The 22,263-nt window shown below is 38.0% G+C and overlaps 2 long non-coding RNA genes across 4 annotated transcripts in view; both read left to right on the top strand.

Annotated features, from left to right (window-relative positions):
• The window catches only part of LOC307182557, a 585,550-nt gene that overhangs the window by 428,392 nt on the left and 134,895 nt on the right, over nucleotides 1–22,263 (top strand). The gene's annotated exons all lie outside the window — the stretch shown is intronic.
• The window catches only part of LOC307182570, a 57,015-nt gene continuing 50,238 nt past the window's right edge, over nucleotides 15,487–22,263 (top strand). Inside the window, exons 1-3 of one of the 2 annotated variants that reach the window (XR_013827205.1) lie at nucleotides 15,487–16,142; nucleotides 16,318–16,433; nucleotides 17,192–22,234. This is a non-coding gene — a long non-coding RNA (uncharacterized lncRNA). Of the gene's footprint in view, nucleotides 16,143–16,317; nucleotides 16,434–17,191; nucleotides 22,235–22,263 lie in introns of those variants that run through there. The other variant, XR_013827204.1, reaches the window with a different exon arrangement.

The following is a 22,263-nucleotide window of genomic DNA, read 5'->3' as shown; positions in this document are numbered from 1 at the left end:
GGGCACAAAAAAATGGTGCCCTCTGGTGCCTCTGACCCTTGAGAGAGTTTTAGTAGTCCCCTGCCCATTTGGCATATACTCTAGGGTTAGTGAATGTATGTCTTTTATATATAGTCTATATGCCCTTTACACTGCTGTTTCTTCACTGTGTCCCAAGGTAGGTGAGTCTTAGTGCAGGCCCTTCAGTGATTTCTCTCCCTACTGCAAGTCTCTGTGTCTGGGATGGGGTTCCCATTGACGCCATGGCTCTGTGTTTCCTGCCTATCTCAGTGTGATCCCTTTATTGTTTGTTGAGAGGCAGCTGTTCAGTCAGCCTTCAGTTCTTCTTCAGGAGGAATGGCTCTATATGTAGGTCTTGAGAGGAGGTGAGTTCAGGGTCTTCCTATGGCGCCATCTCAGACTGGACCCCCTCTTGCTATAGTCTTGAATAAAGTCATCCTTGGTTCTTTAACTCCACTTGGTGCAATTTTCCTTTGATAGTACACATAGAAATTGTCTTCTAGGGAAACACTTAGGAAAATGTGTATGGTCATAACTAATTTAAAAGTTGGCTCCAGTGCTTTACAGAGAGCGTTCATTTTGCAATACACGTGCTATCCACACTGTGACAAATAATCCCTTTCATGTAACAATAAAAATAGTTAATAAAGGCAGTAGTAGGTAAAGTCTATTACAAATGTATATTAGGTGCGTTTCCATTGCCTGGCTTAAACCATTTTAATCTAAACAATATTTTGGTACGGTTAGCATTATAAATAGATAAAATGAGGTTCAGTGAGGTTAAATATATTCCTTCAGGTCACAGTTTATCCATAAGGATTTTCCAGCTCTGGTCTGTTGCTTGCAGAGTGCTCATTATTAACAGTGCCTGGACAACCTTATGTATATTCTGGGGATTGTTTAGCGCCTTCCCTGACATATTTGGGAAGAGAGATGTGACATGTGCAAATGTGTTTTCTTCGGGTTGTGATCAGTTAGGAGAAGGAAAGCTAAAGATACGTTGGAAACTACTAAAAATATAAAACTAAGGGAAAGGCAGAGAAAGGCATTTTTTTAAAACCTTGGGACAAATACGTCATTTGACTCCAGGCTGAGCTAGTAATCCGAAATGATTTTTTGAAATTTCAGTAATTTCAGTCAGCCCACATGGGGGTATATATATACCTATAAATGAACATTTTACATATGAGAGAAATATACAGTAAATTCAAATGTTTTAAAGTGTGTATAAGTAAAACCAATTATTTAAATAGATTTTTATTCAGATGGGTGTTACGTATTGTCTCTTATTTGGAAGTACTTTCCTCCTACAATGAATTAAAGCCTAAAAAATACACTGAACATAGGCATTTTCTCTGTGAATCAAAGAATACTAATACAGTATATACTAGGATATTAGTAATGTGGTTTTGAAATTAAGCTTTTAGACAATTCTTGAGACATGTTTCAAGGCATAATCTCTAGTTTAATGGAATCTACATTAAAATTGTGTATATATATATATATATATATATACAAAATATATAAAGTTGTATGTATGTATATATATAAAATACAATTTATATTTGTAGTTTCATAATGTCATTATATACACTGAAGTATACTGAGTAACTAAGGTATTTATTTTTCTCTATGTCATGATGTGTCTTTAAAATAAAATTGTATTGAAAGCCATCCACAAATATAAGTAGAGAGAAAACAAGACACTATTTCTGGTGTATGAGATAAAGATAAATGTCCTGGTAAAGACTAATTCTCAGCTTATGAGAGAAAATAATAGTACAAACAGAGTAAGCACAAAATTAAGAAATAACAGTGATAAGGTGGGAAGAGGGATCTGTCGTAGGTGATGTAAGTTTTTAGATTACAGTAATGCATATCTTACTTAGTAAAATTATTGAAAGGGTCCATCACATAATAATCATTCAGAGAAGGGACTCTTGGTAACAGTAGGGCAGTTCTGAAGCAGATGGAACAGTAAATGCAAAAGATGAGATATAGGAAAGAATGGATAATTTGGGGTGTGGGGAGAGAAAGAAAAGGAGTGAGTACTGTGTGAGTCTCAGCTATTGACAGTGATGTTCTCATCTAGGAATGCCTAAGGCACTCACCTGGGCCTATATTTACCCATAATGATCCCCAAAGATTTTGCCCCCCACTGCCACTGGGGCCAGTGTTGTGGGTGGACCAGCCCTCGTGGTTCTTATTACGATTGCAGGATGCACCTCAGCAAAATCATCAGGGAACTTTGAAGAAGATTTGTTACTCATAGTCTCTGGAGTGTACACAACACAATTGGGGCCCCATGAGAAGAGAGAGAGAGAGAGAGAGAGAGAGAGAGAGAGAGAGAGAAGGAGGAATGAAGTATGTACCTGAGGTGTTGTCTTTATTAGAGTCTGAGAGTGGCATGCCTAGGGTTTTAAGGGTTCACTCCTATTGGCTAATTTAAAGCTTAAGTGTGAGAATTAAGGTGCAGGAAAGGGAGAAACAGGATCACTGAAACCATTAGTTATCTAGGTCTTTCTAAAAGGGGAACTTCATGGGTGGGGGTGACCTGGTTCCTTATTTAGTTGTTTTGTGAGTAGTTGTGTCATACAGGTGGCAATATGTTTTTTTCAGATGGATGTCTTTGAATGGATGCCTTGGCAACCAAAAGCCTAATGTCAGGCATTACACTACAGAGAGGAAGGGAGAGAAAGAGAGGTGGGGTGGTGGGGTGGTGGGGTGGGGGTGGGAGAGAGAGAGAGAGGGAGGGAGGGAGGACAGCATTAATATACTAACATTAATATGTTGGACTGTAATACGTAAGAGGAAAATTTGTGAAATATGGGGCTGTAGGGAATTATAAATCATGTTAAGAAGTTTCCTTCTAATCCTAAAGGCAATAAGAAATCTTAGAATGTTGTTCATCAGGAAGAGGAGTTAGATATGTTTCAGAAAGTATTCTCTGGCTCTGATGGAGAATAAATGCATTGGACTCCTGGCTTCCCTTCAAGGTGCAGAAAGCTGGAAAGTACATCATAATGTTAAAATAATGAGAAGTACATGACATCATAAAAATCTCAATTTTTCTTGAATCTATTCAAGAACTGAGGTGGCAGCACAGCCGGCTAACACAGAATCTAAGGAAGACATGCATCTCTAGGAAGAAATGGGACATGACCACTTGTTTAACTGGAATAGATACTGATAGATACTGGTCAGAAGAATTCAGCTAAGCTTTTTAACAAATATTAAAGGCCAAATGTAGGCTTACAAGAGAATATAAAATCCCTAGGGCCACAGACACAAGGTGAATTTGTATGCACTAACAGATTCTTCTCAGACATCATGAAATATTTACAAAAAGGATCGACCAAAGTTTGGAGTAATCCTCCCTCAGGGTGCAGACTAGGGTACTGGAACAGCAGTCACTGTGATAGAGGCAGGGAATCTCACCTAGATCCTCCACACCTATCTCTCCCAAAGAGATAAAGCTTTAAACTGCTGAGGGAAGGTCCAAAAATGTTATTACCCCTAGGGTACTACTGACAACCAATTCTGGCTAAGGAAAGGAAAGAGTATAAAGTCATCTACCACTGAAACAGTGGCAGGAATTTGTGATGGATCTAAACCTACAGCTGGAGGTGAGGCAGGACAACTGAGAAGCCCTATTCCCAAGACCCATTGATGTGGTCCTAAGACTGAAGCTTAAGTAGAAAAGAGAGAACAACCCTCCTCCCTGCACTCCAGTAAAAGGCTACAAGATTCACCTAACAAGGAACACTGGTCTACTGCTGAAGAAGAAACAGGAGAGGAGCCATAGCATCAAAGAAATCCTTTCTTAGTTCATTGAAAGTAACCACAGAAACACATCTCAAGCCCAGTTCAACTCCTGACTTGATGGATTCATCCACTACACTAAAGACCTAGTAGAAGGAAAGAATGACCATTTGTAGATATTGATTAAAAAAATTACCTTTAGTCTCTTTTCCCCTATTTAAAATGTCTTGCTTTCAATAACAACAAAAGTAAGGCATAAAAACAATCAAGGATAAAGTGCTAGAGAAAACAATGAATAGAACTGGATTAGATAAAGCATAGATGATGCAATTGCCAGACAGAGAAGTTAAAATAACTATTATTAATATGTTATATTATCTAGTGGAAAGTGAACAATGCACATGATCAGATGGGTAATTTCATCAGAGAGATAAAAAATATAAGAAAATATAAAAGAAAATCCCGGAAAACCAGAAACACAGTAATAGAGAGAAAGCATGGCTTGAAGGGGCTTGTTTGTAGACTTGACACTGTCAAGGAAAGAATAAGTGAACTTAAAAATATTAGAAAGGAATTACCCAAGCTGAAGGGCAAAGAGAAAAAAAGATAGAAAATGGAATATTTAAGAGTGTAGCACATATCAAACAGTTTAATATATATATATTAAATATGTACACAAACGTATAAATAAGTAAAAGCCAACTAAGAGAAACACTGTAAATGTAAAGGCATAGACAGGCTCAAGGTAAAGGATGGAAAAGCTAGTCCATGCAAATACTAAGCAAGAAAAAGCTGGAGAAGATACATTAAAATTCAACAATGTGGATTTCAAATCAGGTATTACTGGCAGGAATAATGAAGGATCTTACATGATGATGAAAGGAACAATTTACAAGAAAATATAAAAATCATAAGTATATAGGAACCTAAAAAAAGAGGTTCACATACATTAATAAAAAGTGATAGAATGTAAAGGAGAAAAAGACAAATCCAGAATTACCATTGTAGGCTTTAAACCTCCTTTTGCAGTAATTGGTAGAAAATGTAAACCAAAATAGCAAGACCCGAACATAATTACAATTAAAATTCTTGCAAAAATTTTAGTAGAAACCTACAAGCTGAATCTAAAATTTATATGCAGAGGTAAAGAAACTTAACAGTCCAAACAATTTTGAAACAGAACAAAGTTTGACACTCAAAGGATCGGATTTTTAAATCTACGAAAGCTATAATAATAGAGATATTGTGGTTTTGGAGAAAGCAGAAATGTGTAGATCAATGCAACCAAATAGATTCCTGAAGTAGACCTATACTTATGTGATCAGTTTATTTTCAACACAGGTGCTATGATAACACAAAGAAGAAATAATAGTTTTTAATAAATTGTGTTAAATCAATTGGGGATGAATTAAAAAAAAGAACCTTGACCTGTATCTTGCACCCTAGTGTAGATTAATTCATCACAGATGATGTAAATATAATCCTAAAGCTATGAAATTTCTAGGAGAAAACATTGGATAAGATCCTTATGACCATGAGTTAGGGATATATTTCTTAGACATAACACTGAGAGCATGATTTATAAAAGAAAAAGATGAATAAATTAAACTTTATCAATACTAAGAACTACTCTTTGAAAGACTTAAGAGAAGAAAAACACAAGGTAAAGAATGAGAGAAAATATTTACAATCACACATCTGATAAAAGACTTGTGCACAGTTATATAAAGAACTTAAAAAAAACATTATAAGAAAACCAAAAAAATCACATTAAAAATGGGCAAAAATTTTGAATACACATTTTATCAAAGAAGATATATGGATGGTAAGTAAGCACATGGAAAATTCTCAACATTACTAGTCATTAGGAAAACAATTAAAATTACCCTGGGATACTTCTACATACCCACAAGAGCAGCCAAAATAAACACATAAACAAAAACTTGACAATACTAAGTACTGGCAAGGATACAGAGTGTTTGGAATAGTCACAAATTAGTGGAAAGAATGCAAAACATTGAGAAAACAGTTTGAGAAAACAGTTTGATATTTTTAATGAAATTGCATACTTATTTACAACTGTATCCAATTAAAATGAAAACTATGTTTACATAAAACCTGTACACAGATTTATTTTACTTTGTATTTGGTTTTATTTGTAACTGCCAAAAACTATAAGCAACCCAAACGTCCCTGAATTGGGGAATGGATGAACAAACTGAGTTGTATATATACAATGGAATATGAATCAGAGGGGAAAAGGAACATGTTATGCGGCGGGCCGTTTCCGACCAGCAGAATAACGAGCCGCCACACGCAAGATTCTTCTCGTATCACACTTTATTGGAGCACAGCTTGGTTGAAGAAAGATGGAAGGAAGACCCCGCAATCCTATAGCAGTCTGCTTATACAGGGATTAAGAACATGTGTCGCTCTGTGATTGGCTTTCGCCGATGGTGCGATTTGTGAGCCAGCATCGGATAGGTCGCTACTTTAAAACCTCATTAGTATACTTAGCGCAAGCGCAGTGGCCACAGGAAGGATGACTCAGCTTATTTCAGCTTCCTGCCACGTAGCAGTTAGCTGACCGCGCCCTACAATGTTATTGATACAAACAAAAACATGGATGGATTTATTAAGTGTACTGAAATAAATTGGAATCAAAATGTTATATATTCTATGGTTTTATTTATTTGGTAAATGCAAACCTGTAAGGGGGGAAAGAAAACAAAACAAAAAAGGTGGGTGCTTACCAGCAGGAGGCAGGGCACAAAACCCAGATAAGGGTGATGTGAACACACAGGGGTTCCTTTCCACAGTTTGACAGGTCATTGCTGGTTAAATCCATAGTGATCGTGTGCAGTAGTTTGGTGGTGGTTGAAATAATTTGCTGACTACTTCTTTCTTTTGATTTCAGAAGAATCCTTTTTTTCAGATTCAATATCCATGACAGTTTTAAATAGAAACTTTGTTTTTTTTGGTTGAAATATAATTGACATATAACATTGTATTAGTCTCAGGTGTACAACGATGCAATGTATAATTTGTAAATATCATGAATTTATCACCACAGTAAGTTTAGTAAATGTCCATAACGACACAGTTAATAATTTTTTTCTTGTTTTGAGAACTTTTAAGATCTACTCTCTTAGTCACTTTCAAATATGCATTACAGCATCATTAACTATTGTCACCATGCTGTACATTACATCCCTAGGACTTCATTATTTAATAACTGGAATTTAGTATATTTTGACCCTCTTCATCTCTTTCATCCACCCTACAGCCCTGCCTCTGGTAACCAGAAATCTGTTCTCTGTATCTATGAATTTGTTTGTTTGATTTTTGTAGATTCCACATATAAGTGAGATCACATGGTGCTTGTCTTTTTCTGTCAGACTTTTTTCACTTAACATTATGCCCTCAAGGTCTACCCATGTTGCTGCAAATGGCAGGATTTCCTTCTTTTTATGTGTGTGTGTGTGTGTGTGTGTGCATTATATATATCACATTTTTTCCTTTAATATCCTTATTGGAGTATAATTGCTTTACAATGTTGTGTTAGTTTCTGCTTTATAACAAAGTAAATCAGCTATATGTATACATACATCCCCATATCCCCTCCCTCTGTGTCTCCCTCCCGGCCTCCCTATCCCACCCCTCTAGGTGGTCACAAAGCACCAAGCTGATCTCCCTGTGCTATGTGGCTGCTTCCCACTAGCTATCTATTTTACATTTGGTAGTGTAGATATGTCACATTTTTTAAATCATTCATCCATTGATAGACACTTTGATTGTGTCCATGTCTTGGCTATTGTAAATAATCTCTGTAAAATGTGAGGTCATTTGTCTGAAGTGAGGAGAAAAGTAAGGATTTAAATATCTGAGAAGGGAGGCAGTATGAAGTATCATTTCATTTAATGCTTAAATACTCTAGTATTATTTTTAACCCACATTTTACAAGTAAAGAAGCTGGGAAGTTAAGCAACATGCACATACCCCATATTTAGTGAAACCTGGACTGCCGTACGACAAATAAGTGCTAATTTGTAAATGGGCATTATTTTTTTCCAATATGTTACACCTTTTGCCCAAATGCTCTTTCATAATATTTGAATATTTGATTAGAAGGAAGTTATTTAATTAAAGATAAAGGAAAGATCATTAAGATGCTTTTTTAAAAATCTAATTTCTCCTAAAGAAGAGGCAAAAAATAAAACTAAAAGGAAATGAGAAGGTACAGAAAAGTGAAAGAACTCCGAGAGAGCTGGTTTTTCTTTTGTTGAGTTTAATTCTGGAAAATACTCTTCTTTTTTTTTTTAAGGGGTAAGCTTAATAACATTTGAACATACCACGTAAAATTCAGTTCTTGAATATTCAAAAGAACAATGTTGGGTATTTGGTTAGAAGGAAATTTAAACCTAAAATATACCAGTAAAGTATTGCATACCATAACCTTAGGTGTTATATGCAAATAACCTTTTTTAATTTGATTGTTTTCCCTGTAGCAAATAATTTTCTGATGATCTGAGGTCATTCATCCAGATAGCAGAAACTGGCACTATTCATTATCCTAAATATTGGAGTTAGAACAAGATTTTCCTTCTGATTTGGAATTTCCCTTTCAAAATGAAACTCTCCCCCTGCCCCCCACCACAATATCATGTCCTTCTTTATCCTCAGGGTGGTTGCCGTGAGGTATTATACAACTGCTCTCTTGAATCTTTCACTTTGTATATACATTTTAGTTGTGCGTTTTACTTCATGTAGGTATTTTCCTTTCACTCACAGCCATTTCTTGATATTTTGTAGCAAAAACAACAGAAAGAGGAAACAGAATAGAAAAATGAACAAATGATACAAACAGGCAATTCATAGAGAAAAAAACCAAATTTCTAGCAGTGGTGAAGGGGTGCTCAAATTCATACTCACCAAAAGAATTATAAATTAAAACAATAATGACATATTATTTTAGATCCATCAGACTGGCAAACATTATAAAGCAGAACAATACTAAATGTTGGAAGAGATGTTAGCATATAGGAATCCTCATGTATCCTGTTGGAGATAATAGACTAGAAAAGTCATTCTGGAGAGTTATCTGCCAGAAGTTAGTCAGATTAAGTGTTTGCATACTCTTTGACAAATGATTGGCCTCCTGGACATACAGTCCAGGGAAATTCTCACACAGATCCACATAGGAAACTCACTAGAAGATTTTCATCACAACATTATCCCTAGAAGCTGGAAGTTGCAGGCAACCTTGGTGTCTAACTCCGGTGGTGTTGATAAGTATAATGTTGTGGATGTGCACATTGGAAGCAGTTGACTAGAAGCACACAAAATAACATGGATATATCTTAAAAATATAGTGCTTTGGGAAGGAGGAAAGATAGATCTATGGCACAAATACCATTTATGCAGGTTATATATACACAAAAACAGTACACACAAAACAATACAGTGATTTGGAAAGACATAGACTAATAAAAAGATATACATGAAAGCCTCTAGACTAGTTATATAAGGTAAAGGAATAAGCGTGGAGAATTAGGACAAAAAGTAGGACAAATAAATTTAAGGAAAGAGGTTCTATCTAGCACAAAGATTACAGTGTGTCATGAACAAAGGAAAATAATTAACTGAACCTGTAAATTAGGTTTAAAAAATGACAACAAACTAAATGAGATTTAGAAGATCAAGTTCAAGAATTACCTCCTACCCTCACTCACTCATACATGCATACATACATACATATTTAATAATAAGCAAATAATCTTTTATTATTAAATACAAAGATATATTCTGGAGACTATATACCCTGGAAAATTTACCTAAATAATAAGGCAAGAAATAAAAGACAGAAGAATTCATTAATCAAAAATTATGAGAGAAAATATTTCTGAGGTAACCTATCAGAATAAAAGTTCTTATTAGTCGAACAAAAGGATTAATGCAGAAACAGACACAAATATATTCCTATAAATGTTTTGAATTCTAAGAACATCAGAAGAATAAAGGAACATATTAAAATAGAAAATAGAATCATATCAGCTATGTAGCTGTGTGGGCTTTTCTTCTGCAGTATTGGAAACCAGAAGATCATTTTCAAAACTTGACAGAGGTAAAGGAGGAAATATTATATTCCTCACAGTTTTTTTTTTAACATCTTTATTGGAGTATAATTGCTTTACAATGGTGTACTAGTTTCTGCTTTATAACAAAGTGAATCAGTTATACATATACATATGTTCCCATATCTCTTCTCTCTTGCGTCTCCCTCCCTCCCACCCTCCCTATCTCACCCCTCTAGGTGGTCACAAAGCACCGAGCTGATCTCCCTGTGCTATGCGGCTGCTTCCCACTAGCTATCTGCCTTACATTTGGTAGTGTATATATGTCCATGCCTCTCTCTCGCTTTGTCACACCTTACCCTTCCCCCTCCCCATATCCTGAAGTCCATTCTCTAGTAGGTCTAGTAGGACACAGTCTTTATTCCCGTCTTACCCCTAGGTTCTTAATGACAGTTTTTTTTCCCTTAAATTCCATATATATGTGTTAGCATACGGTATTTGTCTCTCTCTTTCTGACTTACTTCACTCTGTATGACAGACTCTAGGTCTATCCACCTCATGACAAATAGCTCAATTTCGTTTCTTTTTATGGCTGAGTAATATTCCATTGTATATATGTGCCACATCTTCTTTATCCATTCATCCGATGATGGACACTTAGGTTGTTTCCATCTCCAGGCTATTGTAAATAGAGCTGCAATGAACATTTTGGCACATGACTCTTTTTGAATTTTTGAGAGAAGCAAATGTAAGACACTTTAGAAATGCACAGGCTAGAATCTTTACCAAGTATCTATTTGGTGAAAAATACTCAAAGAAGTACTCCTGCCTAACGAAAATTGAAACAAAAACACGGGGGAAAAAAAAGGAAAAAAATTGAAAATTAGCTAAATAAAACAAAGAACTGGTTAATTTTTTTTTTTGACATTTTGCACACCTGAAGTTGTTGTTTTTTTTTTTATACTCTTGCTTGATGAACTGACTGGCTAGTGCATTTTTTTTTAGATTGAACTTCATTTCACTAGGAGTTTTTGTTTGTTTGTTTGTTTTTGAGGTACGCTGGCCTCTCACTGCCACGGCCTCTCCCGCCGCTGAGCACAGGCTCTGGGCGCGCAGGCCCAGCGGCCATGGCCCACGGGCCCAGCCACTCTGTGACATGTGGGATCTTCCCGGACCGGGGCACAAACCCGCGCCTCCCGCATCAGCAGGCGGAGTCATTCTGGAGAGTTATCTGCCAGTTCTGGGCTTCCCTGGTGGCGCAGGGCCCCAACCACTGCGCCACCAGGGAAGCCCAGAACTGGTTAATTTTTAACCTAAAAAATCCTTGAAATCGTGACTTAGAGAACAAGAGAGTGATGAAAAGTGTACAATATTAGTGATGAAAGAAAAGATGGACTCACAGGTGGTCTAAATGGGACAGTGTGTCTGCTCTCTCTTGCTTTAGAATGTGAGGTGGCACTAAATGGATGCAGAGTCTCTCTGCCATAAGGTTTAGGAAAGTTCAAAGTGACTTGTGGACAAAAGTGTCTTCCTTTTGGTGCTTTGCCAGGAGAGTGGCATTTTGCCTGCTGCCATATGTGCAGGCCCCAAGGATGGAGCCCCCACTGCACCCTTCTCACCTGGATGCTACTGCCTAGAGGCCTCCAGAAGCCAGACTTAAAACTTAATGATCAGACAAAATAAAATCACAAGGAGCCCAGTAATTAGAGAGACAAAAAAAAAAAAAGAGCAGAGTATTCAAGATAGAGAAAGCCCTTAGCAAAGCAGTCCTCCTGGAAGGGATATGGGAATCAAACCTAAAAATGAAGAATTAAAAAAAAATTAAAACACAAAAAAGGCTTCCTAGAAGTAGCAAAGATAATTTTCAAACTACTGATAACAAACAAGTCACTAATGACGGCCAAATCGATGGCTTTGAAAATCATGTGAAAGGAGTGTCAACATCATTAGTCCTTAGGGAAATGCAAATTAAAGTCACATTCGATACCACTGCACGCCCATCAGCGTGGCTAAATTACAATGACCATAGCAAGTGTTGATGAAGATGTGGAGATCCTGGCACTTTATTACACTGCTGGTGGGGATGTAAAGTGGTCCAGCCACTGTGGAAAACCGCTTGGCAATTTCTTAGGAGTTAAGCATACGCTTACTATATAGACAGTGGTGAAGACGCACCAACGTCTTACATACCCCAGTCAGGAAGAAACACAGGAGACTTCTGCTCACTTTCTGTTTGTGGGAACTGACCACATGTGAGGCAAGCAAGTCACCTAAGGCACAAAATTTAAGGCAGTGCTTGATGCCTGGATTTCAGCAGTGTAGGGTCAGCACTTGCAAGCATCCTTAAATTTGACCACTAGCTAGTCCCTGCACTGGGCCAAGTCTGAAGGTACGAGGGGTGGGGACATGCAGTTTCCTACTATGCAGCTCCCTCCGAGTGACAGAGCCCCACTATGCAAAGGAGGGCATACACTTTGTTGACTAGCTTGCTGTCTCTGTATTTCCTAACAGTTTGGGAGGTCTTTAAAATAGAGCCTCTGTATCACTTACCATCATACCCCCAGGGCCAAGGATATTGATCACTGAAAGAAAAAAATATTATTTCCAGGGAAAAGAGAAAAAGATAGAGAGGAACAGGGGTGGGAAGACTTTTGCTTTATCATATGTCAACAAACTGACTGAAATGTAGTCAAATTATTAATTATAAAAATAAATACATTGCATGTATAAAAATGCTCTTTCTAAATTATTTCATCTGATTCTTACAAAACTCCCAACAGGAGGAAAAGCGAACATTTTATCATAACTTTACAAATAGGAAAATGAAGAACTACTGTGGGATAGTCATTTGTCTGTCAGAATCTATGATTGTCAATTTAAATCTCTTTGATTTAATACCTCTCTATGTAATTATATTTTGAACAATTACAGTAATCATCTTTTGTTTTAACATACTCTATATAGTGAAAAGTAGCCTAATTTTTAATTAAAAATTGTCTTTTGTACCTAAAAATGCAGTTGTTACATATTTTGAAAACTATATTGTCCGTTACCATAAAATAAGTTTTATCATAAAATAAGTTTTCAACAATAGACATTTATTTTTGTTATCATCACACTTAGGATTTCTCCAGGTACTATACTGCTTCAATTTTCCACAAATATAAAAAAAAAATCTAATTTTACTAGTTTGGTTATAATTTACATGCTTAGATGTAACATTTACATAATAGTTACATTAGTTCTACCATTTAAATAATCAGCTTCCTTTAGTGTTTTATGGATGAAGAAACATATTCTTTTAAATAAGTGATAGTTTTTCTGGCATTGTGGTTGAAAGTATTTCATCTATTTTATATCAAAGATGACAGAAATCTCAAGCCTACTCTACGTCAGAACATTGCTATGCCTCTTTTTTGTCATATCAACTTTAACACAAGGCCCTTCATTTGTTTTAATTTTCATGCTTGTTTTCTGTTGATTTAGAAAAAGAAGCATCCTGGGAAAATGTGTATATGCACATATTGTGAAAAATATGTAATATAGACCTCATTATTAGAAATGGACCATCCATGTCATCTATGCTTTTGGTCTATGGAGTTTTTCAAACAAATTATTTTACCAGGAATTTGAAGTCATTCTTCTACTAGTAACTTCTGTACACTCTGGGGAATTTAATTGTTATTGTCTTCTCCAGTAATTTACACATCAGTGGGAGACATTCTTTTAAGAATCCTGATTGAAAGCCTGCCTATTTTCCTAGCTGGAAACTAGCAGCTAAAATGTGTTTGTGGAGTATCTTAGCAAAGACCAACAAGAGTGCCATTTTAGAAGACATTTGGTAAAAGGAAGGGCTGCCATGGACACTTAATTGTGGATGACCTGCCTCACTATATAAATAATTGTTCGTGATTGAACTGCTGAAATGAGGGGAAGGAAAAAATCTTCTTAAATATACACATTAGCTTTAAAACAGATTCTCCTGCACAAGACATTTTCACAGAGATTTTTGCAGTGACTACATATGAAAAGTGATATGTTTTTGTGTGTGTGTGTGTGTGCCTGTGCATATATATATATATATGTATATAATGCATTATTACATGTAGACTACTGTGTGTATATGTATGAGAAAAGACATTTTGTTAGATGCTATACATATATGCAAAGAGTTAAAATATAATACTTATAGGAGGTTTAAAACCTAAAAAACAGGTTTTTTATATATATATATATATATATATATATATATGCATGTTACATATAAATGTGTGTGTGTGTATATATATATATATATATACACACACACACATATAACCAAATGGTTAATGAGAATATAAGGTGCCCTAGGATATATGCTGCATTTGTGGTATGGACACAAGTTGTGCTAAGAAAGTGGAATTCACTGTAGGGTAAAGCAGTTAGAAGAAAGTCTGGATTAGATCTGAAAGGATTCACAGCACATGGAAAATCAGAAAAAGGAAGAAGCAACATGGCCTCAGAGTAAGCGCTGGGGTAAGCATGGCAGGATGGCCCAGGCAACATGAGTGAAGCTATGTGGCTAGAGTTAGAGGTCACATAGGTTGCTGAGGTGAGCTGTGGACGGACCCTGTGCAGTATAGCATCACCTGAATTCAAATGTCAGAGAGTCAGATCACCATGTTGGCAACCCTGTCCTCCACTGTGGCAACATAAAAGCCAGCTGTTGACCACAGCACCTCGGCCAGGTTTTTCTTTGGAACACCTGTGCGCTTTTGTTGTTCAATAGTTTCCCCAGCTTTAGTGTCCTTCTTGGCTTTGCTGTAGGTTTGGCATCCTATTCTGGCCCTGCCACTTTCAGTGACTGATTTTAAATCCTTCTCTCATACCCATGTCTGCTTCCTGCATGATCGGGGTAGGGGAAATCTTGCTGGCCTGGGTTCACAGACTTTTTACTAACTGGTTTCCTATGTGGTGAATCCATAATATTAGACACACAAGTGTTCGTCTCTGCAGTCTTATGTGTCTATAACTATAACCTAAATAACCAGATGAGGAAGGAATTATGAAACCCCTGTTCCATCTTTATTTCTGCATTGATTTTTAAAAGACAGAGGATGCTACTTTGACTTTGCCTCAGCTTCCCCCTCCCCCCGCCCCACCGTGTCCTCAAGTCCATTCTCTATGTCTTGTGTCCTTATTCCTGCCCTGCCACTAGGTTTGGGAGGCTCAAGAGGGAGGGGATATGGGGCTGTATGTATGCCTAGGGCTGATGCACTTTGTTGTACAACGGAAGCTAACACAGTATTCTGAAGCAATTATACTCCAATAAAGATCTATTAAAAAAAAAAGAACAAAGGGTGGAACATAGAAGAATCCTTTGCCATTTTCCAGTGCCATTCCAGAGGTATCCTTGGCCTCTGTTTTCTTTTCTATGCTCTCATTTTCTGCTACTGAAAACTCTACTGCTGACAAGACTACCTACTTAACCACGGCTCATGTTTTCTGCCTGCTCCCATTCCAAGCCATTTCACAAATCATCACCTCTCTCCAGATAGCTTTCTCAATCTTCTTTCCAAAAATATGCCACTCTCTCCTCCAAGAACTTACTGACTGTTCCTCTTTCTTTCTGACAGTTTCTAAAAACCTTTCCAAAAAAGTTTGACTAACACTCCATTCATTCCAGCAGATACTTCTGCAGAGGCTGTGCCACATTCCCAGAGCGCTCTCTCCTTTGCCCTCTCCCTGTCTGAAGCCTACCCATTTAACTAACCTCCGTCCCAGCTTCCATCTGTCTTCCCAGACCTGCCCTCCCCAGCCTGAAGGGGTCCCTCCTTCTCCCAAACTCTTGTAAAATTTATTGTCTGAATAATTCATCGGGCAATGAATCATGTTCTGCCTTGTGACATCTCTTTTATAATTGTCTGGTGCTGTTATTTAAATATTTTGGTCTTTCTTTTCTCTCTTCACTTGATTATGTATTCTCTTTCCTCACAAAACAGCACTTATATATTTTATATTCTCCACAGTTCCTGGCTCACAGCTTTGAGATGTACGCATTTAGTGACTATCTACTGATCTGAGTTGATTTCCATTACGTTAAAACTTGTACAAAGTCATCCCATCATTTTGCATTTCTGCTTTTTATTTTACTTCAGGATTGTGGGTGATTAATCTGGTCCCTCAGAGAACTCTCTCTGCTCAAATCTATCCCATCTACAGATAGTGTGATTCTGAAAATAGTGACACCAGTGAACACAGGGTTGGAATACTAACAACAGCAGAGTTTCTCAGTGTAGTTGGAATCATGTAACGGGGTAACGAGAGGTAAGACGATCATTATGTAGTCATACGACTAGTAATTTAGTAAAAATTCATTTAAAAATATATGTGTAAAGCATCTAACAGAAATTTAAGGTATCAATTATTAATAAAATAGTTTAATATGCAAAGTTATGCAATGGCTGTAACAGCTTATGGAGTTTTATCTTTTATATTACAGATAAAGAATAAAACCAAGACCTGTCATTATAATGCTTTTTCATATTGAACAAGAGATGATCGGTCACAGAAGTGTTGTACACTTGGTATATATCAACTCTAACATAACATGGTCAAGTACGAGTTTGAGATAAATGGGGAGAATGACAGCCCCCTCAGGTGGTTTCATAATAGGTGTTAAAATGTCCCGCAAGTGCTTACCCATGAATCGGTGTCAGCCTGGCTGGAGGATGCTGGAGACTTTCTATAAAGTCTCCTTCTTAGTCTTTGTACTTGTTAACATTTATTCAGTGACTTCAGCATCCTGAAAGTTTGTGATTACTCAGAAGCAAGGAGAGATTGATAACGTGGGCCAACTGGCACTTGGGGCCTGATTATACGTGTGTTTGTGTGTGTGTGTGTGTGTGTTTGTGTGTATGTGTGTGTATAATTGCACAGACAGAGGCACAGACATAGTACATTTGTATAAAGCCAGCCCTGCCTCTAATCTAGTTCCCCAGTACAAATAATATATATACGTATATAATACATAATACAAATCTGATATTTATATATCATACAAGTTGAACAGACATAGGTGGGAGAATGAGAGAATGGAGGGTATGATGAAGCTACATATTAAAATGATGTGGAGTTTTAGTTGGCTAAATTTCCATAGGAACTGGACGATCGCCTTGAGTTATACGTACGACGTTAAAAACTTTTTTGATTTACTTTTGTGTTGATTTAAATTTATTATTTGGCTTAGTTTTAATTTGAATTTATTTATGGGGAATCCACGGGTATATTTTGGGGATTGAAAACGGGTCAAATGGGAGATAAGGAAGGACGTGAGGCTGTGGGTTATTAATCTTTAAAAGGAGAATACTTTGCAGGCCTGCACCAGCTGCCTTCAAATATTTGAAAAATTGGCACAGAGAATATTCATTGTGCTCCAATTCTGGGGGGCAGAGCCATAACCAATGAATGGAAGCCATGAGGAGATGGATTTTGGTTAAATATAAGGAAGAACTAACCTTTAGAGCCAAGATCAGATGAGCTAGCCAATGAAACTTGTTATATTCACTGAGGAATATCATCTGTTTAACAAAAACCTGTTGGATTAAATGATGCTTCCACATTTGGCACTAGTCTTAGGACCACTTTGGTTTTCAGATGCGTGTTGGGCAGTATCATCTTTCTTTCTTTAAAATTTTTATTTTATATTGGAGTATCCTTAATTACCAATGCTGTGTTAGTTTCAGGTATACAGCAAAGTGGTTCAGTTATACATATTATACATGTATCTCTTTTTTCATTTGCGAGTCTTACAGTATGAAAACACAGAAAACCAGTCCCATACCTAGTGAGGGTGTCCTTCCTATGAATCATGGAGGCTCCCTACAGATTATGAGAGAAATGTGTCTAATTTTGTGGTTTTACTTTGAAATTGCTTCTATGTCTTTTCTAAAATTCTATTGTTTTCAGTATTTATAATTATCTCTTTAAAAATGTAAAGTGAGACTAAGCATCGGATAATCTCTCTGAATTGTGTTCAGGAAAATTTTCTGTTAGGTTATAAGGCTCTGGTCCCCCCAAACATCTGGTATGGGGAGGGGCACCAGATGCCAAACAGTGACATCTGATCAGAATTTCAAGGGATATTATTAAACCTGGCCTCTTGAACTTTGGAACGTTGGAATGGCCTCCTGACTGCTACTACTGTGACTCAGGGCCTTATTACCTCACAGTGTTAGTTTTCTAATAATGGTTTGACTTCAGTTTTTCCTTCCCTAATTGACCTTCTCTATAACTAACTACTGACTGTCATTTAAATACTGCTACAGAATAAATCACTCCAAGTTGAGTGGCTTCAAATAAAAACTACCTACTGTTTCTTACGACTCTACCAGTCGGTCAGATTGTTCTAGCGACCTGGACTGGCCTGAGGTCTCTGAGATGAGGGTCGGCTAGGTCGCCTTGTCGATCTTTGCCGGGCTTGATCACATATAACATACTTCGTTCGCCTGGGGAGCTTGGCTGACTTGGCTCTGCTCAATGTGGCCTCCCACTTTTCAGTAGGTTCTTGGGTTTATTCTCATCGAGGTGTCAGGGTTTCAAGAAAGACAGTAGAAGTGTGGAAATCTGCTGCTTGAGGTTTAGTTCAGAACAAGCATGCTGTCACTTCCTTTGCATTTTATTGGCTATAACAGACAAAAACCAGCCCATATTCAAGGCTCCACCTCTGGACAGGTAGAGCAGCAAAGTCACATTGCAAAGAGTATAGTTTCAACAAGGATGTGGAGACTTACAGCCATTTTTACAAGCAATCTACCATATAGGTTTATTGAGAATACACCAATTTTAAGCCAAAGAATACACAGAGATTGCCAAATGCCTAAATTGAATCAAATCCAAACTTTCCAAGCTGGAGTCAAGGACCTAATCCTTCCTGTGTAGCTTTTCTAACAGCTGTCAGCAATGGGAATGCTCTGCCTCTAGAAAAGTGACATGGTTTGGTGGGAAGAGAAGAAGTTACGGACTCAGAAAAATTGGCTATAACTTATTAGGCATGTGCGGCATTACAGCCTATAATCTGCACCTTAGAACAATCTCAGATTTTAGCTTATGTCTTGTTTACCAAATTGAATTGCATGGTAGGAAAGCTTCTACCTTTCTGGAGATGTACTGGAGATGGCTCCAATGTCTCCTGCCTTCCTAGGTATTCATGACCTTGTGTAATCCCTCCTCTTGAATAACTTGCTTCTAGCCAGTAGAATGCAGTGGCATTGCTGGATGTCACTTCCATGTTTAAACTGCAGAAGACGGTCACTTCCATCTTGCAAGCATGCTCTCCTATTGCCTCCTCAGCTCGCATACATTGGTAAACAAGCTGATGTGTTGGAGGGGCTGACATAGCAAGGACCTAATCGCAGCTACTGGCCAGCGGTCAGTGAGGAACTGAGGCCCTCAATTCAACAGCACATTGCGAACTGAATCGAATTGTGCCAATGACCAGGATGTAGAAGCAAATCCTTCCCTGATGGAGCCTTAAGATGACTGCAGCCTAGTTGATATCTTTACTGAGTGATTCTGCAACAGCACAGCTGTGCTATGCTAAGATCCTGACCCATAAAAGCTGTGAGATTATAAATGTGTGTTTTAACCCACTAAGTTTTGGGATGTTTTTCTTATGCAGCAAAGATAACTAACACAAATTGTAAGTCTTTTGTATTAAAAACCTATCTTCACAAAGAGAAGGGAGTGAGTCTGCCACACACTCAATATTTAAACTTTCTAAGCATGTGGCCAAAAGACCAATATCCATATCTATTTCATAGAATTGCTGTGAGAACTAAACAAGATAACAAATGAACTGTACCTAGTACAAAGTTGCGCCATGAATTTCATCTCCCTCCCTGTCTCCTTTTTCTTCTTAGTGTTCTCTTTGCCATTTTCAATTGATGTTTCCCTTTGACATTCCATATTTTTCAATATTTTTGAATGAATTGACTAAAGAAAGATATAAAATACAGGGAGGGGGGCAATTGAATAACTGATTCTTTTTTACTGGAGTAATTTTGTGAAGGATGGCAGATTACTTGCCTTAGCCTGGGCTCACCTGAAAGTGGAGCCTGAAGCAAAGGCTTCTATGCTGATATTTCCTAAGGGGTTCGATCAGGGAAGCCAGGGTGAGTGACAGGGGAGCCAGGCAAAGGTGTGTTACTGAGAGGGACTGCCCTGAGTGAGACAACTTGCTTTTCAGCCCAAGAGGCTGGGGACTTGCGTGGAGCAAGGAAGGGAGAGGAGTTATTTGCAGGCTCTGGCCCCTCAGGGCTAGGTGTTACCCTGTGAAGCACCGATTCATGTACCCTCCACCTCTGCATCATGTACAAAGAGCAGGGTTCCTGTAGCCTCTTCGCTTGGGCACCAACAAAGAAGCCTTGAGCTGGAGGTGAGAGGCGAGAAGCTTGGGCATGAGACCAGCACTCTTGGACTACACTTGCCTCGAGGTGGTCGGAAGCCACGCCCTAAGAGGTGGCTGCATCTGCACTTTGAGTTGGAACTAAAGGTAGGAGAGCTGAGAGGACCTGGAGCATCATGATACGCAGGTAGAGAGAGGTCAAGAGTTTAGGAGGGCAGTTTTCTGAAAAGGATGTGCTATAGGCTCACTTTGTGTCACCCCCCCACCCCCAGTTCATAGGTTGGAGCCTCATCGCCAGTATGATGGTATGAGGAGGTGGGTGGGGTCTTTGGGAGGCGATTGGGTCATGAATGGGATTAGTGCCCTTATACAAGAGACCCCTGATAGCTCCCGCGTTCATCTGCTAGGTGGGCACAGTGAGAAGAGCCATCTGTGAATCAGAAAGCAGCTTCTCACTGGACACCAATCTGCCCGAGGCCTTCGGTCTTGGACTTCCAGCCTCCAGAATCGTGAGAAAGGAATTTCTGTTGTTCATAAGCCGCCCAGTCTATGGTGTTTTGTTAGAGCATCCCAGACAGACTAAGGCAGGTTGTTCAGACGGTCTAGTTGCAGGGGAGGGGAGGCGAGGATGGATTCTAGCAAGACTGTGAAGACGAAGGTAGGATTTTGCTAGAGATCATGTAAAAAAGTGACAAATGAAATGTCAGTTGCTCTTCAGATTGGGGCCAAAGGGATCAGAAGGTGAGAAAACTATCTTCTCTCAAAGATACAGAAGCACTCTGTGTGTAGGGGAGCCAAACATCTTGGAAGAAGAAGAACATTGGACACAAATCTGGAAAATAATACAAAATTAAATATACATAGCCTTCTCAGTTAAAATTAATGAGGGACATAACTGCTGCTAGTATCTGAAGGGTGTTAACAGGAAGAAAGGAGCATAATTACTTAGCACCATACCCGTAAACATAATTAGGAATAATGGTATGCAATTAAGAAAAATTTAGTCACAACATCATGAAAGTTCCTATGTGTTTGTGACATCTATTAAACTAGGGCATCGTTTTCCAAAGCATCTGGGAGGAGTCCTGTTCCCTGAAGCACAGAGAATAAATGAAACTAGGCAGCGAAAAGAACACCTCCTAGTGCCAACAGAACAAAACAAAACAAAAAGATGCTTTGCAGCCTGCATAGGTCTGTATCACAGATTTTATGTGTTTCTTTGAATTGGGGGTTTAGAGAGGAGCATAAAGTACCAGGGTTTCAGTTCTTAACTCATGCTATCTGCTGTGCACGACCTTACTGTTTTGTGTACTTAGGAAAACCAGGGCATTTGCTGAACAGCCGTTCACGAGGCAGTATCTATCTCAACCCAAGCCTTTAAGGTCTCTCCTCTACTTCTAAGGTGAAACTGACAATAGAAACAGCACTTTTAGGGCAATTAGAGTGTTTAGTATTCTTTTTTTCCGCCTAAAACATCTTTGAGAACTCCTTTAAAAATAGATGGGGATTAAGTAGTGATCTGTTGCTGGATAAGAGAAGGGCAAATGGGGGTGACTGCTCTCAGCTTCAAGATTCCAAAGCAGTTACTGCAAAAGTGGCAAAAGAATACAGGAATCAAAGGCCTATTAGAGAGACCTCAGGTTGTTAAATGAGGAACTAATGGTAGGCAGAAAAGGGTAAAGGGAATTGAATGATAATTTTTTACAGTCTACTTTAAAAAATGCCAATGTTCCAACTCAGTCTGGTTGCTTTAATAACTCATAAGACATTTAGGCTTTTGCAGCAATTGTGCACATTTAAGGAACAGCAGTTGGCTGCAATGTAAATATTCTTTGACGGATTAGTATAAAAATGGCCCTTCCTCCCCATTTCCCAGAGTGACCTGATAGATGCATGAAGTATATATTTTCAGAAGGTAGAGCTTCTAGAAATTGAAGAGAATGCTTAATTTATATTGTTTTGTGCTTTCCCTACAGAGGGTATCTGCTTAAATTGTCTGCGGTTAATTTATGAGGACTGCTGTCTCCGTTTAATCTCCAGTGC

This window comes from Stenella coeruleoalba, assembly GCF_951394435.1.
Source record: "Stenella coeruleoalba genome assembly, chromosome: 1".
Taxonomy (NCBI): domain Eukaryota; kingdom Metazoa; phylum Chordata; class Mammalia; order Artiodactyla; family Delphinidae; genus Stenella; species Stenella coeruleoalba.
Note: the sequence above shows the minus strand (reverse complement) of the source record. Positions and strands in the feature narration are given on the sequence as shown.